This window comes from Wyeomyia smithii, chromosome 2 (genome assembly GCF_029784165.1).
Source record: "Wyeomyia smithii strain HCP4-BCI-WySm-NY-G18 chromosome 2, ASM2978416v1, whole genome shotgun sequence".
NCBI lineage: Eukaryota > Metazoa > Arthropoda > Insecta > Diptera > Culicidae > Wyeomyia > Wyeomyia smithii.
This window is the reverse complement of record NC_073695.1, coordinates 78,625,728-78,644,044: the sequence shown is the minus strand read 5'-3', so window position 1 is coordinate 78,644,044 and position 18,317 is coordinate 78,625,728. Positions and strand designations below refer to the sequence as shown.

General features: G+C 36.1%; 1 protein-coding gene and 1 long non-coding RNA gene across 8 annotated transcripts in view; one reads left to right on the top strand and one right to left on the bottom strand.

Moving 5' to 3' along the window:
- The first annotated feature begins 8,396 nt into the window (after positions 1–8,396).
- The window catches only part of LOC129725383 (monocarboxylate transporter 14), a 67,744-nt gene continuing 57,823 nt past the window's right edge, over positions 8,397–18,317 (top strand). For all 5 annotated transcript variants that reach the window (XM_055681157.1, XM_055681159.1, XM_055681156.1 and 2 more), the window contains exon 1: positions 8,397–8,550. The gene's annotated coding sequence lies outside the window, so the exon portion shown is untranslated. The remainder of the gene's footprint in view (positions 8,551–18,317) is intronic.
- LOC129725388 (uncharacterized) overlaps positions 8,657–18,317 on the bottom strand; it is a 65,094-nt gene continuing 55,433 nt past the window's right edge. For 2 of the 3 annotated variants that reach the window (XR_008728081.1, XR_008728082.1), the window contains exons 2-3: positions 13,966–14,018; positions 8,657–13,819 (exon numbers count right to left, since the gene is read on the bottom strand). This is a non-coding gene — a long non-coding RNA (uncharacterized LOC129725388). Of the gene's footprint in view, positions 13,820–13,911; positions 14,019–18,317 lie in introns of all 3 variants that reach the window. The other variant, XR_008728080.1, reaches the window with a different exon arrangement.

Genomic DNA, 18,317 nt, shown 5'->3' with positions numbered 1-18,317 from the left:
CAGATATTATAGGTAACCCAGTAGTTATTGGTTGCGTACTTTACAAACAGTTATTATTAGTAAACAAGTAGGTAGTGTTGCACGACAAACATATTTTTTTATAAAACATTCGGCAAGGGGGAACGTATAGGTAGGCTAAGGTTTAGCGCTTGAGTTATTTATCCAATCGTTTTGTTGTCAAAGAATGAATTGTATATTTTTGATCAAGCATTCCAATGAACGTATAGTTTTTGCTGGAGAACCATGGACAAATTAAAAAAAAACGTGTATTTTCCGAAATATTAATATTTTTTTGAGCTTAAATTTGAAATAACTCGAAAACCGATGTCTTTAGAATGTTTACTACCAAGAGCTTTTTGATTCAAAATGACTCTCTGCATCTTTTAAATTCATCAGAATACAAATATTTTGAAAAATGTTTAAATTAGGATTTTTATAAAAAAATTAATCTACCATAAAAAATTATTTTTCATTTCTCCATCCTGGACTTTTTTTTTAAAGTTGCGTATTAACGTCAAGTTTCTTTAAAAAAAAATTAAAAAAAATTCAACTCTTTTTTTTTAAATTGAAATTTAATGTTTATTTTTTGAATTATTTTTGCCAAAAAAAAATTTTTTTTTTGTACAGTGTATATTTTTTATGGTGCATTTTCAATTCCCTACAACTTATTCTCAGACAGTTTTTCTATACAACCAACGGTTTCTGGGCTACAATGCTTCGAATAAAACCTATACCAAAAGGCATACGCCCTTTTAGAAAGTAACTCATGGGTGTAAAAAATCTCTCCATCTGTGAAAAATGCTCAGTTTGCTAAGCCAAATACGTGTGCAAAGTTTCATTCAAATCAAAAATGGTCGATATTCGACCATAGGTCATTTCGCGCGATCTTGCTCTACTATACATCTAATTACTCGGGTGGTAAAATCAAGTATCCAGGTCGGCAGCCTATATCCATCAAGCGACACCTTAAACGACTTGGAACTAAAACTAGTTCATTGGTAGCCATTTCTACTGTTAAGGTCGTCTTTGGCCACTTAAAAAGTAGAAGAAGTCATGAAAATAGAACCGTTCATTTTTGGCATGGTTCAATTTTGGCAACAGAAAAACATCTGGCGTGTTGCCAAAATCTAACGGGGTCTGTATTTTGATTATTTGTTTGCAGCACTCAATTTTGGAAGAAAAAAAATATTCTCTTTAACATTGATTAACATTGAATACCTTTCGTTCTAATACAGTCAATTTTCTTTTATACACGAAAAAGCAACCTTCCATAAAATAATTGAGTACGATTTAGTTGAAATTAAACTTCCTCCCATATCTATTTGTCTTGTGGAAGATGGCTCACTCACCCATCACAAAGCGGCACAGATGTCACTTTTTTGTCCTGCAGCTACAAGCTCGTGGAAAAAAATATCGATAAGGAATCATAGTTTTCAGTCGAAAATATATATTCACAGAAAATTTAAAATTGACATAGAATTTTATGAATACTCTAGTCAATTCAGGTCAATTTAACCCTTAAATGCGTATTGTTGTTTTAAAGCAACACTACTAAAAACGTTTTAAAGTATACGTATTTTAGTATTTTTAGAACTATAATTCATTAGAACAGCTCTCTAGACTCTCACGAAGAAAACTTATAGCTGGAAGTACTGTATTTGAAACGAAAAAAAAACATGGCGAGATTCCCGACTGGTGTTGACTGTCTTTGAAAATGAAATTTTTCTCGTAAGCCAATAGTTGAGGGTTAATTACGTTGAATTTTGAGAAGTGAGTAAAGTTTGATAAAAGCTCAAAAATGTAATTTTCAACAATGATCATTCCATACCATTAAAGAAATACTTATGAATTCGCAGGAAACCACAAAGATTTTAATTTCAGAGCTAGTTTTTGAGCTTTTGCAACAAACCGAATTGAAATCGGTCTAACGACGATCAAATAAGAGCAAATTTAGCAATAAGCAGCTCGTGAACCAAAGTAAACAAATTTTAACCTGAAATATCATTATTTCCGTGTCTAAACTAGCTGTAAATGATATTTTTCAGTACAGAAATCATCATTTATCTTTAGCATATCGAAAAAAAGCACATTTCCAAAAGAATGTATGGATTTCAATGGTGATCAATTTCACCCTAATTTACCTCATAGTGCCTTATAGAATTATCGATTTTATTTCATGAAGTAGACGATAGAAATTTCACCAATAGCCATAGAGGTTTACTGGAGCACATACCAGTCTTTGTTTTAAAGTTATACTATTTCGGGTAAAATGTACATGAAGCTAGTTAATTGGAAATTATGATTGGAAGTTATGAAAATTGATCAATTTCACCCCGTTCCATGGTACTTGGTTTGTAAGTGATGCGAGCGCCACATAGCCCGTGGAGCATTACCACTTACTGGTAAACGGCGGTTGCAAGTTTTTACACATCTTTCGAAAATAAGATGAACGTCTGTTCACTGTGTTTTTACTATACAGACGACTATTTTCCGGATCTTGGTTTCCGATCAGCAATCAGACGCTTTTCGAACCGTTTTATGATACCAGAAACCGTGTAACTCGCGATTCCCACTTTTTTCCAATGTCAAGATGCTACAGATTTTTATTCACGAAGTACTCGTGAAAATTTTTTTCGTAGACACGCTGTCCTTACGGCGTCGTTTAGCTGACTGTTGCACACCTCATCAAACCAACTCATATAGTGTCAAACATGCCCGCTAAACTATTTACACTGAAAATCTTAATTAATCGGATCAAAAGTTAGACAAATTGAATACAGGATTTTATCCTGTACACCTTTAGGAAAATATTTTTAAAGCAACTCAGAGTTATTATAATCTGGCAGAAATGATTTTTTATTCCGTTCCGAATACGTCTTACGGTAACAAAAGCAGCATTTTTGAGAGAAATATTTCGCTGATATTATACGATATAGATCATTGCACACGAAAAATAACCTCACTTTTCTGACACTTCCCACGGGTTTGTTTACAAGGTGTTCCATTCATTTTTTGTGTGATAGGAGTGAAAATGAATGATACGAGTACGAAAAAGATAGGAAAACTCTTCGCCTATGCGAATTCGTTACTAAGATCTTTTGGTTTATTCTTGGGAACGCAATTTTTAATAATACACTTCCGCATTTTTATTCGAGCCGCAAATTTTACTATGTAAACAAACCCGCGACAACTGTCAAATCGCTTTCTTCTTCTTGTTTTGTGACGTCATCGTGCAATGATCTATTGGTACACTGAAACAAGTCGACATATATTCTTTATTAAATTTGTCCAATGAATTTACCGTACCAAAAGATCTCTTAATTTTATATGATTCCATTAGAAATCCATTTGTAAATAAATGGGATACAATAATTTTAACGGAACGCACAATGAAATAATAATTATCGGATTTTCAAATCCATTTTATTTGAAATTCATTTACGTTTAACATGTGTGGTAAAACTGGTAAATTCATTTACGTTTAACATGTGTGGTGAATTTACAGGTAATATTGCGGATACATTTCATAAAGTAAATAAAGTAACCGTCATGTATCGAAACCAACATATAAGTCTTATTGATAAATCCAATAAAAAAAACACGTCGCCGTGACTTTGGACTTTTTGTCAGTTTAACTTGTGAAGTTTTGTTTTGACGTTTGAATTTGGCATCGAATAATCCAGATTGTTATTCAAAATGGCTACATCACGAAAAGACGGCGTCATATTGAGCGATTGGATAGATATTTCCTTATCTCCAATGGTAAGTTATTTTTCTATACTTTATTTGAGCTTAAACTTACATAGGTTTTCACAACTATAGATCACACCGAAGAAACTGGCATTATCAAATCGTATCATCGGGCAAACAACAACAGACCATTGGAACTCGCCAACGTAGAAACGGTAATTTCATTTTATTAATCATTTGTCATTCCGATTAGAGATATACATACGGGCAACAAATTTGTTAAAATAAATATTATTTTTATAATAAATTCTTGTCTCATTCATAAACAAACATTTCGATTTGTTTTCATGAACATATCATATGAAAGAAACATTCCCTTTAGTGAAGTTATTTCTATAGGATAATAACAAGGAATGCATGAGATTTTCCTATAAAATTGTTATTGTATGTCAAGATATAAATTATTGCATTTCCAATGAGTTTAATCGATTATATGTTCTTTAGTTTTTAAATGATTCGCCTATCTATTTAAAAGCTTGGTAGTAATGTGAGTCTATCAGATGATCCTATGAAGAATGCATGACACATTTTCGATCACATCGTTTTGATTGGAAGTTCTAATAGTGCAAATTTATAACACTCCCATATAATCTGAATATGTGAGATTATTTCAGTGTAGATATATTTTGATATTTATCGTTTATCTGTCACATTCATAACACTCCGATAGACTCCGACAGTAATGTGCTGTCAATTGGTTGTGATATAAGTAGACGGGTGCCTGAAAACACAGCGATAAATACTTTGTAATATCGAATATTGGAAATATTTCGCAATATATCAATAGTGTCTTGTCCCTAGACAGTAGTCCAATTTCAAAAACCGAAAACATCGAGAACATCACAAAAATTGTTCACGTTCAAACGTTCAAAACTCAGTCAGTTTCTAACCGATTTCCTCCATTCTAACAGTAATCGATTGGAAAATCATCTATGCACCCACCAAAACGCAGAAAACTGTAATTTGTCAAGCCTTGTCGAAACGCAGATTTCAACCTTTGATTTCGACCCTTATATCCGACACGAGAACGGAAACGTTGTCTACCTTCAAGCTTCGCAACACGACACGATACATGTTATATTATTGCGTTTATTAGAGATCTCCCGATCCGGCTCAGCTGGATCAGTGATGCCACATTTTCGTTTGTATTTCGGTGCTCAAAAAATCTTTTCACCTTAGTAAAATTTCAAAAAATCTGAATAAAAATCTGCGTATGTACTGGAAATATATTTCTCAAAAAAAAAAACGCATTATAACTTGTTTAACATTTATCCCGAGACTCATTCATGCACACGTTTATGCGAAGCATATGAATATAGTAAAACATTCTACACGCTGAACCGCATTTGAGTTAATTTTTGTTTTTCAGCTATATCAAGAAGTTTAATTTACGACCCCATGAAAACCAAAAAAATCTGTATAAATCTGTATTATTGCCAGAAAATCTGCAATCTGTATATGCAGATATCTGTATGAAAAATACGCAAAAAATCTGTATAAATCAGATAAATCTGTATATGTGGCATCACTGAGCTGGATGCCAACAAGAAATCATTTTTTGTGTATCCGTATTACGAAACTGGGACAAACTATTAGAACTTGAAAAAAGGCGAGGCTATTCAGAAGATAGCTCTAAAACAGAATAAATGAGATTTATTTTTCGTATCCCTTTCCGACCGAGCCATACAATTGTGTAGGTATAAAATGATTGATAACAAAACCTAAATCGCAGCAATTCCCGTACACACTTAAAATTTTTTGCCGGGTCTCGGTAATTTATTGCCGAGAACGGCACCACTGAGTGCTCGGTTAAAAAAATAATGACAGCTGTCACATTTTTTCGTGAATCTCGGTTCACCTAACTGACATTTCGGCTCGTTAATATTTTGTGCCGAAACTTCAGTTAGGTTGAACCGAGATTTTCGAAAAAATGTGACAGCTGTCATTTTTTTTCTAACCGAGCACTCAGTGGTGCCGTTCTCGGCAAAAATTACCGAGATCCGGCAAAAAAATTTAAGTGTGTATGAAAAAAAACCTGCTTGTTTTTTATTTTTCATAGCAGCTGCGATGTTGACACTCGCGTTGTGAGCAATAAACAATGAATAGGACGTTCAAAAAGTGAGAGAGAAGGTTTTGTTTAAGCACCTTCTACTTACGCAATTATATGGACCCGGTCGGAAAGGGGTATATTAGTATTCAAACATACGGAATAAAATGTTGGGCAAGTTGGAAAATGAGAGAACTGGAAACAATGCAATGGTGTGGCCTGTTTTGTTATGTCAGTACGGATATCGTACGCAATATGATAACGGCGCATACATTAGTATTCCAACATATGAAAAAAAATTCGCAGGTTGAGAAATGAGAGAACTGAAGATACCCAATAAATTCATAAAATTACAGATAAACTTAAACAACAACAATTCAACTTCATGTTTGTTCTGAATACGGCAGCGATTGAAACCGCATAGCATCTACTGTTGTTCATTGTCGTTACACCGGTACCGGCTATAGAGGTAAACATTATCTGGAGCAGAGCGCTAATCACCTTCATTAGTTCCTACATTCTGCATGAGTGTTGGGAATTTTGCGTAAAGGTGAGAATAATAAAAAATGTATGCTTTAAGGTGAAACGGGATTGTGGCCTTTTCCTATACAATTTTGAGGTTAGAGTTCTTTTTACTTCTGTATTTTGATCGTAAAAAATTCGGCTTCCACTAAATAAACAGCACTCAAATTGCTACTTCAGGCATGCAACAGTTGTGAAAACAATTGATCAAAGTTTCATGTACGTAGTCTTCATTAATCAAGAAAAAATTAGATTGCAAAATTCGAGTTGATCGCGACCACGTCCCGTTTCACCTTAACATCGGTACAAGTAACCGTAACGGGGAAGGAAAGAATGGGACGAAAATACCAACAGGCCGAAATTACTCTCTTGTACCATAAGTGGGGCTGACCTCACTTCAGTCTGTATCATCCTGTTGCTGGGTCTACCATTAGCTATTCAATAAAATGCATGTAATTCTCTATAGAGAAACTTATATGATTGTTCACGTGATAAGGACGTTAGGGATACACATGTAATACTGTCTCCTACTCGCCTAAAATCATCCTATGATCGATTTTTCCCATAAATCGATAGTACCTTGCACCTGCATTGTTAACTTTCGGGCCTTCAATGTTTTCATACATAATACTATTTTTTTTTTCAATAGTGTCTCATGCTTGTCTCTTCTCAAAGCATATAGCAAAAGCTGGTTAAAAGGTTACAAAATTTTCCTCGGTGCAAACGTACTGAAATAGAACTTTGTTTTTTTTTTCAAGGTTGTTACCGCATCATGCCTCCCCAGCTGGTCTCGAGGTACGATGCTGGCCTAACAAGCCAGTCGTCGCAGGTTCGAGTCTTGACTCGGGAGAGACTGTTAGTGCCAGTAGGATCGTAGCGCCTAGCCCCGTAACTGTCCTGTACACTAAACGGTTGGCTGCGAAGTCTGTGTATAGTAAACAGAAGTTCGAGTTCCGAATCAGAATGTAGCACCAAGGCTTTGCTTTTTACCGCATTTTGTGGTCCAATCAATCGACGTCTATTTACGCAGACAAAAAAGTCAAAACGACAATGCTGCCGCGGCGACCGAACAGTGCACACTAATGCCTTTTTTAAGCGGGAGGTACGCAGCGCGTAGAAAAAATCCGCGTAGAAAAACGCGTAAATTTCGAAATCCGCGTAAATTCCGACATCAACGTAAAAAAGACCTTAGTGTATTTCAGGAGACCGTTCCAGTTATTCCAAATTCAAAGAAGGACATTTAAGTTCTTTCAAAACATTAAAGGAAGAACTTATGTAAGACAAGCGAATGAACCCAGGTTCGAGACTTTTGACATGGAATGACCTGATTCTCGTAAGTGAACCCTGTAGGTAACCTTGCGACTACGAAGCCCTCCAGTTGCTTAGTCACTGCTAAGACACTATTTCATATAACCATTAAGGCAGTATACGTCGTAGCATTTCTATGTATTTTGTATTCATAATCTCAATGAACAAGAAAACCGGTCAACAAAAACATTAATAACCACTGCAAATTCGGATTTTGCAGTTTAGCAGGTTCAGCAAGGAATCACGTCACAAATTCATACAAAGTCCTCTCCAATCTAAAAATAAATTGGAGTATATTCTTATGATTAGTATTGTTTTCTTGTTTATCGTGGTTTTCTGCAGAATCACGAGAATAATTGATGAAAGAATAATGATAAAAGCGTCATCGTTACCTAAGAAGAACTACTTCTAAATCCTCCTAACAAACAAAATAATTCAACGTTATACACACAAATGTGCACTTGTTTACTCAAATAATTCGGCTATTTATCGGTGGACAGCCGCATTAGTAACAGCACCAATGGAATCAGTTCGAAGCTGTGTCACTTTATGTGTTTCGAAATTGTGCGAAAATGATTCACAGATCAATATTTTTGCTCAAATTCTGTTTCTGGCTCATTCGCAAAACCTAGCATACATGCAGCGAGCTACAGTAAAACGTGCCGAAGTGTGTACCCTGGTGCGTCCCATGTGAGAATGCACAATACACAATTTGGATTGGTTGCGCAGAGCAACACAGCGAGTACGATTCAAACCAGGTCCAATAGACATCGCAGGTCTCGTGATTCCTCCGGCTCAGTCATTCAGTGTTCGTCAGTCAGTAAGGTTCCGAGGCTTGTCGCTCAGCGAATCCGATACATTTCTCTGTGCAAACCGTTCTCTCGCTCTCAACGCTAGTGTATACTCGTGGGCAAATCGATAAGGTGCGTTCTTGTATTATTATTTTTTTTAAATAGTTTATTTGGCGTGGCAGATACCGATCACACTGTGTGCAAAGAATATTATCATTTTATAAAATTACGCTTCCAGCTGGCTTTGTTGTACATCGTCAGTCCAACGTGAATGGGATATTTGGATTGGACTGCAAATACTAATCGGTGCTAAGCGAATGGTACAATTGAAAGAAGAAACAGTAAATCACTGTCACATCGCGCAAAGACCGGGTGTTTTCGTGCGAGTTAATCGATTCGTTCTCTCACAGAACGTGCAAAAGCGTTTTGCTATTATTATTTTACATTCTGTAGAAAACGTGATAAGAAACCGTGCATTACTCTCTTACTTCGGATGTTGGGTTTCCGTGTGACATAACTTGTAATTTGCTATATAAAAACAAATGAGGTTGCAGTAGGTGTGACAACCAGCAACGAAACGACTTTATCTCACAGACTCACTGGGATTCAAGAACAGCTGAGTTATCAGCTGGACATTACAGGGCTTGAAAAAGCATGTGAAAGCGAAATGAGAGTTTCCGAAACAGAACTAACAAACTCTAATGTAAAACCAAGTGCTTTTGCCTCTGACAATTCCCCCTGACCTTCCAGTACCTTCTATACGCATTCGATATAAAAAACGCCGAGTCGGCAGCACCGAGAGTGCGTTTTCTTGCAATGGAAGTTGCAGCGGTTTCTCGAGCGTTTGTAGCCCAACGCGAAAGTGTGTCCATAAAAAACAGCGAAAATATCCAACTGAGTGGAAATTTCCATTCAATCCGTCGCCGAGTTAGCACAGCTATCAATATCAACGCTGAGTTGGGTGCACATGCTAGAAAACGCATCAGCAAAATGAAATTACAATTTTAGAAACGTTCCTGGCGATTCGGTACATTGGGCTGGTGGAATATAGAATAGGGAATGGTTAAATTCATAAATGATTCGAACTGGGACAGTTCTTGATAAATATCATACAATACAATAACTATTTTAGAATAAATTGTAACTCTATTCAATTTATTTCGTTGGTAAGACAGTAATTTGAAAGTATTCTTAAATCTATCGCAGTTGAAAGATATATACAATGTATATTTTTTTCAAATCATTGTACTATGTGTTATGAAATATACGGACTTAAATTGATTATTTACACAATCATTTTTTAAATAGCTATCACATTTGACCAAACTGAAAATGCAAATAGTTATCGTCCCTGTCCACCACTGTCGGCTTTTAGTATTCCTACATTTCACTTTTAACAAGTAGGTAGTCATGAACGCGTTTACTTCAAACAATAGATACTACCAAAGCATGCGTGTATTTCCTTTTCGTTCGAATTTTCTCTCTAATTTTCTCGATGTTTACTGAGATGAAAGAATTCCATTTTCGTCAAATTAAGTTTTTTCAAGAGGCTTGGTCACGGCACACGATTATTCTCTGAAGTTTTATTCGAATGAAAAGCATTTTAAACCGTCTCATAAGCTGTTTTCTTCTTGTCAACTCAAGCATGGTACATTGACTATTGCTTATTGATTTGTTTGAAGGAAATGTCCTTCATTCGCCCTAACTAATACTACATTTTTTATTATTTTTGCAAGACAATGTTTCCATGGTCAAGTAAACCTTAATTAGGTTTTGAATAAACTAATTGAACACTTTCTGCACATTGCTGAGCGTTTTCTTAAGTGTAGGTAAGCGTATTTTGTTTATTGTTTCCATCCTACGTCTATGGCGCCGCCATCTTGGATATAGAACACCTATAACGTTTTGCTAGATAATAACTATTTATTTAACACTAAAAGTAACAAATAACAGTTTCGGATAAATATGACTAGATAACAACTATAAAAACCAGAGGAGTATAAACGTAAACATTTTACCTGCTAATCATAAATTCATCACGGCGTCAATATTTTATTTAGAATTAAGCTTCAGGCATTGAGCAAAAAATATCTCATTCAACGGAAGTGCACATTGTACTGAAAACAAACGTTGAGTTTTTGTTTTTTCATCTAAAAAATATTTATTCGAGAACAAGTCAACTGACAATTAGGGGCGTTTACTCTATTTATCCCAGCTGGCCTCGAGTTACGATGCTGACCTAACAAGCCAGTCGTCGTAGGGTCGAATCTCGGTTCGGGAGAGACTGTCAGTGTCAGTAGGATTGTAGCGCTAGCCCCGCAATTGTCCTGTACACTTAACAGTTGGCTGCGAAGTCTGTGTATAATGAACAGAAGGTCGAGTTTCGATACGGAATGTATCACCACCAAGGCTTTGCTTTTTACTCTATTTCAGTCTCTCAGCTGCTCTCGAGGCACGATGCTGGCCCAACAAATCAGTTGTCGTAGGTTTGAGTCTTGGCTCGGGAGAGACTGTTAGTGTCAGTAGGACAGTAGCGCTAGCCCCGCAATTGTCCTGTATACACTTATTTATCTCGGCAAACTTCCCAACAGCTGATCGACCTCGGCGAAGTTTTTAACAAATGTCAGCAATATATTTCGACGAACATTTAGCAAATATATCGATTTGCCGTAAACCAGCAGGTATTGACATTTCATTTGCCGAAGTTCTCGAAAATTTTGCTGAAAACTTGTAGAACATTTCACTGAATTTATCAGCTGTTGAGTTTTCGGCAATAAAATCTAAGTGTGTACACTTCACAGTTGGCTGCGAAGTCTGTGTATAATAAACAGAAGGTCGAGTTCCGATACGGAATGTAGCACCAAGGCTTTGCTTTTTACTCTATTTCAGTCTCCCAGCTGGTCTCGATGTACGATGCTGGCCTAACAAACCAGTTGTCGTAGGCTCAAGTCTTGGCTCGGGAGAGACTGTTAAAGTCAATAGGGTCGTAGCGCTAGCCCCGCAATTGTCCTGTACACTTAACAATAAACAGAAGGTCGAGCTTCGAATCGGAATGTAGCACCAAAGCTTTGCTTATCTTGTTTTGGGGAAACCAACCAAAAAATGGGTCCCAGAATCAATGAGCGGTAGAGGAAAAATTTATGAAGTTTGACAGCCGCACAAGCCTTTTGATAAAAATCAAACTATAAGCCACATCCACATCTATGGCATCATGCCATATTTCAAAGGCCAACATCTCAACGCTTGTGTAAATGAGATAGCATATCACCGCCACTTTTCATACACCTTTATCTGACAGCTGGCAGCAGGCACAAATGATTTTGACTTCACTGTCATTCACTATTACTCGGTAAAGGGATGTCAATGGCTCGGCCATATCATAAAACATACAGGGTGTCCAGTAAGTTCAAATGCATTGCAAAAATGTGGTAAAAAATAATACTACAAGATATTCTTTTCTGAGTCAATTTTATTGAGGTAATGTTTATTAAAAACCTTTACAACGCATTAGTTGGGAGCATACTCCCTTTGTGCTGTATAGCAAGCCTAAAACGTTCGCACGAGGCACGCACCTGGTCCCTCGGTACCTCGTCCCAGATTTTGGAAATGCGCTTTTTAAGTTGGTCCATAGTGCTCACTTCATGTTCACTCTGCTTGGCCAGCATTTACGACCATACATAAAAGTCCAAGGGTCTAAGGATTCGAAGAGATCAGAGGTCAGAGGTTTTATTGACAAAATGCGCCGTCCTGTTGAAATATAAAATTATCCTACGGAGAGGTCCCGAAGTCACAAAGTGCAGGGACCACAACCTTCTCCAGTCCATTGGTCTTATAGTACGCAGTGTTGATTTTCACATTTTTCACGATAAACGCCAGTGGGAACTTTCTAAGCCCGGATACGGCCCCACAAGCCATCACCGACACGGCGTTCTGGACCCGCGTGTTTATGTGGAACGGAGGTAACTGGCCAACGTCGACGCCCACAGCCAACGTCGACGCTTCACCCCGTGGGATTTCAACCCCCGGAGTCAATTAGCCTATAAATAAGGCTAAAGCTGACACCAATACCAATACACAGAATGCACATGGTGCGTACCTGCACAATGATGAATAGTTGTATTCAAGCTTATTGAACACCCTATATAGGGTAAGGAACCGATTAATCAGAGGTCCACTATTCCCATCAATCGGCGAAAATAAGTCTCAAACTCCTGAATTTTGATTAATATCAATGACAGCAATGAAAACTGTGATTTACCAGTGATATTACGGATATATGAAATGCCGTTCATCACAGAAAAATCTTTGAATAACAGATGCAGACACGTTCGGGGACAATGAAATAGCTCGACTTTTTCTTCAACATTTTTAAACGATTTTCAAGGGCCTAATAACGAAACATTGCGGGCAACGCTTCTTCTGACTCTGCTGATACATATTACCAAAATTATGTAATTACTAAACTATTTAGATTTTCACTCACACTTGAAAAAACGTCAAAATGACTTGGTTGAAAAAGTTTCACAATGATATATCCCGAGACGCACATTTACCTCAGTTGATATTCTCAGCAGGAAAAAATTTCTCCCGGTGCGTCTTTATTTGCAGATTCGTTGAGTTCTTGCGTTCATACGAAATTTGCTGTATATACCAAATCACGTCACTATATGTATCGGTAGTGCTTGGCAATGTTTAAGCGTTATTGCTAAGGAAGCAAAACAAAGCAAACCGATATACCTACTAACAATCCAGTTGATGCTAGCTAAAACTGGTTAACATCAGACCCTTTCTGCGCGCTGCTCTTGCTGGTTATGGTCGGTGAACTATGTATTTATAATAACGGAAGCATGTGTAAAATGGACTGTTCAAATAAAGAAGCAAGCGACTTTTTACCCGGGTAACGAAATCATCTTGATGGCGTTTTGACAATCAATAGAAGCCATCAATGAAGAATGTTTGTTTAGTGTGTAAGTGTTGCCAAAATGGGAGCTAACTCGATTGATATAAATTATTAATGATACTTCTGTATCAGTAGGTCAAATAAATTGAACCTTGTAACTTAGATACTTTTATTTGTTTGCACAATTTTTTATGTAAAACAGACAGTTCATTTTAACGATTGAGTACCACCCATGACGGGAGTCGTCTATGGCAGCTAATGTTGTGTACATAATGGTTATCGGCAAGATACTCCCATCCCAAGAAATCACTGCCGGCTAGACAAAGGAGCCTGCCTCATCTTAACTGGATAATAAGTCTTTCTGGCGCCATTTTGCCGGTCGCTGTCGATGGCATTTGTGTCTTCAAAAGAACTGAACTGAACAGTATCATCCTTTAATGGCTGCTGAGGGAACGTGATACTTCCCGAGTGGACGATACGTGTGCTTTTTTATAGTTGTATCTACAAATAGATTAATGGTTCCTTTAGCATACGATGCGCTATTAGAATAACACTGTAGCGAACACTTATGTAAGACAGACAAAACATTCTACCTAATCGAATACTGATTAGAGAGTGTAGTAGAACCAAAATCGAATATCATTCACCTCGAACGTGATTGTAGCTGTGGGGTCTTGATTGCCTTGTACGGTACTTCTATCTGAAAAAAAAATTGAAGGTAAAGTTTCCTTTATTTCCAAGGTTATTTTTTGACTTTTCATCAACGATAATTCAAACAAAAATTCGTCACGTAACGCAGTTTAAATCATTTCTAGTTTTACTGACACACCTAATGAAGCGGAAATTTGACCCAGTAATGTTGTAAAGCATGGTTGATGGCACACGAAAGTATGGTTTCGTGCACAAATTAAATATAAAAACAATATACAACCGGTGCAAGTTTACCTCAACACAAGGCTGAATATTAACTGATTTAGGTATATAATCATAGCACCGTACATAGAACGGTTTAAGGTGTTAGTTGCATATATGCGAAGCACTAACATTAACGATTTCGTGCTCAAGGATACGAAGTAAATTACTTTGAGTAGTTTGTCCCTTCCACCATCACAGGAACGAAAAAGAAATGTAGGTGTAAATATGCAAATCTTCAACGCCAGAGTCAAGGTTTAGGTTACGTACATGGATTTGCTGTTTCCTGGAAAAATGCTGACCACGAATTTATCCTGTTATTCAATGTTACTCATTTATGCTAATTGAAGAGTCGCAATATTGCATGGGCAAACAGGTCAGTTTGAAACGAACGTATTCTAAGGAGAAATCAGAAGCTATATTTGAAAATCGATTTTGCCGGAAATCTGGAAAAATCCAGAAATTTGAAAACACCCAATATCATGTCAAAGTAATTCCACCTAGTTGATACTGCTGACAGACACATTATTGAACAGTGTTATCATGGGCAAAGCAACATCGAGCAGACACCACTTCAGTACAATTAATAAAATATGTGTGTTTAAGGTTATGTTTTTGAATAAAAACATTCATCCACAATTTCGATCAATTTTATTCGACTAAAAAATATTTACCCTTTGTAGTCGAAGTCGGACATTTTGAGCGTCGATTATTCCAACCTAACCGCAGTCACTTGAAAGATAATGAATGGCCGACCACTTTGTTCGAATGTAAGCTCAGCCGGTATTGTAACTTCTCGCAGATCCCGGAGCTGATTAGGCCGCTAACCTTCTGCGAAGCTTTGCTTAAGATAAACTGATAATGTTCAATATTGATAACACCGGGGAATATCCATGTCACATTGTTCCTGTAGTGTTTCTTAGAATAATGACCTCTTTTAATTGATTTCCAGTTTCCTAGCACTCAAAGAAATGAGCGTTTTATGTACGAAATTTACCGCACAGTTCGGATACATCGATACACATGATTCGTTACCGCTTTTTAGCCGGTATTTTCCAGCTTGCGAGTCGTATCTGGCTTGCACCGGTACGGTTGGCAATGATCAGGTTCAACGAACGTGTTCGAAATGTCCACCGCAAGCAAACTGGGCGCAGCTCCGTGGATGGTTTGGTCATGCACTTTTAAGCGAGTGCTGTCTGGATAAAACTGGCAGCGGTCTTTGCGCAAGAGCAACAAGATATAGACCCCCTAACGGAGATTTTCTTACAGCTACATGTAACAAATAAAAGTTGCTGGGTGCGAAACACAGCCACGATTGATGGATACACAGTACAAACTAGAAGACTCTGTCATTCAGGTTCTGGTGAAAATTGTGCCAACTTTTAAAATAATTCAAATTCGACATTATTAAATGCTTTAGCACATTAGTCATAAAGTTTAAAATGCAATGGATGGTTACAAATTTCGTTTACATCGGTTGCAGTCTCTTCTAGCAAAGGTTGTAGTAGGTGAAATATTTTAAAATTGTACCTTAAGGTGAAACTCCATGTTCGAATTTCGCCCAAATTTTACAAGATAATTTTTCCGAAAATCCTTAAAATTACGTGTGTGTAACTTTAATTGATTGTTTGTACCGACGACGCATGCATAGAGTAGCCATCGAAGTAGTAGTTGGGTGTCCCAAAAAAATCGATGTTGAAAAAGTCAAGGTGCTCAGCCCTAAATTGAAAGATAATGTTATTTATAGCATTTTTGTAGAACATTTCGACTTTCTAAAAAATCGTTTTCAGGTTACCCAAACGTGATATTTGAAAAAATGACTTTTTCAAGCTACAAACCCACTCTTTTGCACTTTTTTCCATTCTGTTCGAATCCTAAATTTTTCCATGTATTTTTTATTCTTGTTGGGTTATTTTTGAATATTTTGCATGGTTCAGTTCAGTATTGCATTCAGTATTTTGACTCTCAGAGACCATTAAACATCACAAGAAAATTAATTTTTATAATAATTTTTAGATAAAACCCTTCAAAACACAAAAAAAAAAATTTTGATCCAGAACTGAAATTTTCAATGCAAAGCGGGATTTACGACGAAAATTTACATGAAAAAAGATGCTTGATATATCTTATCAGGGGGCTGAGATATTGGCATTTTTGAATGTGATGGAAAACTATGCATTTTAACAAATATGTTAAATAACTGTTTTATTTTGGGAGATAAAAATTACAATGTTCAGAAAACAAATGCATTTTTTGATGGATGATAACTTAGTAGAAGGTTTGAAAATTCGGAAAAATCTGCGGAAAAAGTTAAAACCAAAATTGTGATTTTAAATGCCTTCTAATAGAAAACGCAATGTAGCTCGTAATATGTAAGAGATAGAAACATGATGTCTTCGGTAAAGTTTCTTGTTTTGAGATAACCTAAAACTTTGTCGAAGACACCTTGCGTCTATCTTATTCTGATTAAAAAGTAATTTTTTTATCTCACTCATAGATGGATTGATCACCAATCTTTCTACATTAAAAGATGCATTTTTGAATATCCTGAAACTTCTCCTAACATACCTTATGGCTAAAATCAACATTTGAATCACTATTTAGGAAATTATACGCACAAACGGCAAAATAAAATACTGTGCAATGGAGATATTGAGATTTAGTGGCATTTTTGACAAAATGCATAGTTTTCCATCACATGTAAAAACGCGAATATCTCAGCTCCCCGATAAGATATCAAGGATCATTTTTCATGTAAATTTTTGTCTTGAATCAAGCTTTGCAGTAAAAATTTCAGTTCTTGATCAAAAAAAATTTCTTAAAGTGTTTTGAAGGGTTTTATCTAAAAATTATGAGAAAATTTCACTTTTTGTGATGTTCAATGGGCTCTGTGAATAAAATGAGTGAATGCGACGCTGAACCAAACCATGCAAAATATTCAAAAACAACCCAACAAAAACAAAAAAAAAATGTGGGAAAATTTAGGAATCGAACAGATTTGAGAAAAGTGCAGAAGAGTGCATTTGTAGCTTGAAAAAGTCATTTTTTCATAAATCAGGTTTGGGCAACCTGAAAACGATTTTTTATAAAGTCGAAATGTTCTACAAAAATGCTATAAATAACATTATCTTTCAATTTAGGGCTGAGCACCTTGACTTTTTCAATATCAATTTTTTTGGGATATCAGCCAAAATTGTTTCACATTTCCTTGCCTCGAAAAATGCATTTTTCAACAATCGGCTTCCGTGGGGATATTGTTTGGGGTGTTTACTGTAACGAGAAAGTGTTTTCTAGGTTTTGGTAAAAATGGCAAGAATGGGGTAATTCTTTAATATAGGCAAAATATTTTACAAAAAAAATGTATTGTTTAACAAAGATTTTTGTGGCTTCACATCCTTTTCGGTTCTGCTGGATATTGAAATACTAAATAAACTTCGAAAATCGACTTGAATGCAAACTTTCATGATTGAAAAACCTCAATATCAGCCCTTAAGTGACTGCCCGAGGTTTAATGTATAAAATAATAAATGCATGCGATAAGGAGAACATGATATAAAGAAACACAAATAAAAATACACAAGAAGCACAAAAAATATTATTGTTAACTAAGCTAAGGAAACCATTATAGTGTATTGATTAAGGGGTTTTTACGCCTAAGATGGAAATATGGCTAAAATACATAAATTTTTTCCATCTTTGCTCTTCCCCTTTCCGAAGGAAAATGAGAATAAATAAATAAATAAATAGTAAAAAAAAAGAAACAAGAAACGATGCAAATATTTTTCTGATTCTTGAAACCCTAATTGAAGTCAATCCAAGAATCACATGAAAGTAATAAAGATTCCCTGTTGCATTTTAGTCTCCCTAATTAGCGAACCGTTTAATATCAAGTCTCTCGATGAACGCTTGCTTCACGCATTGATCCATCAAACGTAAACTGCAAGAATGATACTCAAGAGGTTAGAGTGACGCTGAGTGATTCTCATATCTACTGCGTACACATTACAATAGCTTTGCAATATTAATCGAACAAAATTGTGTTGGAATACAATTCAATTGAAACAATAAAATACATATTAATAATGGC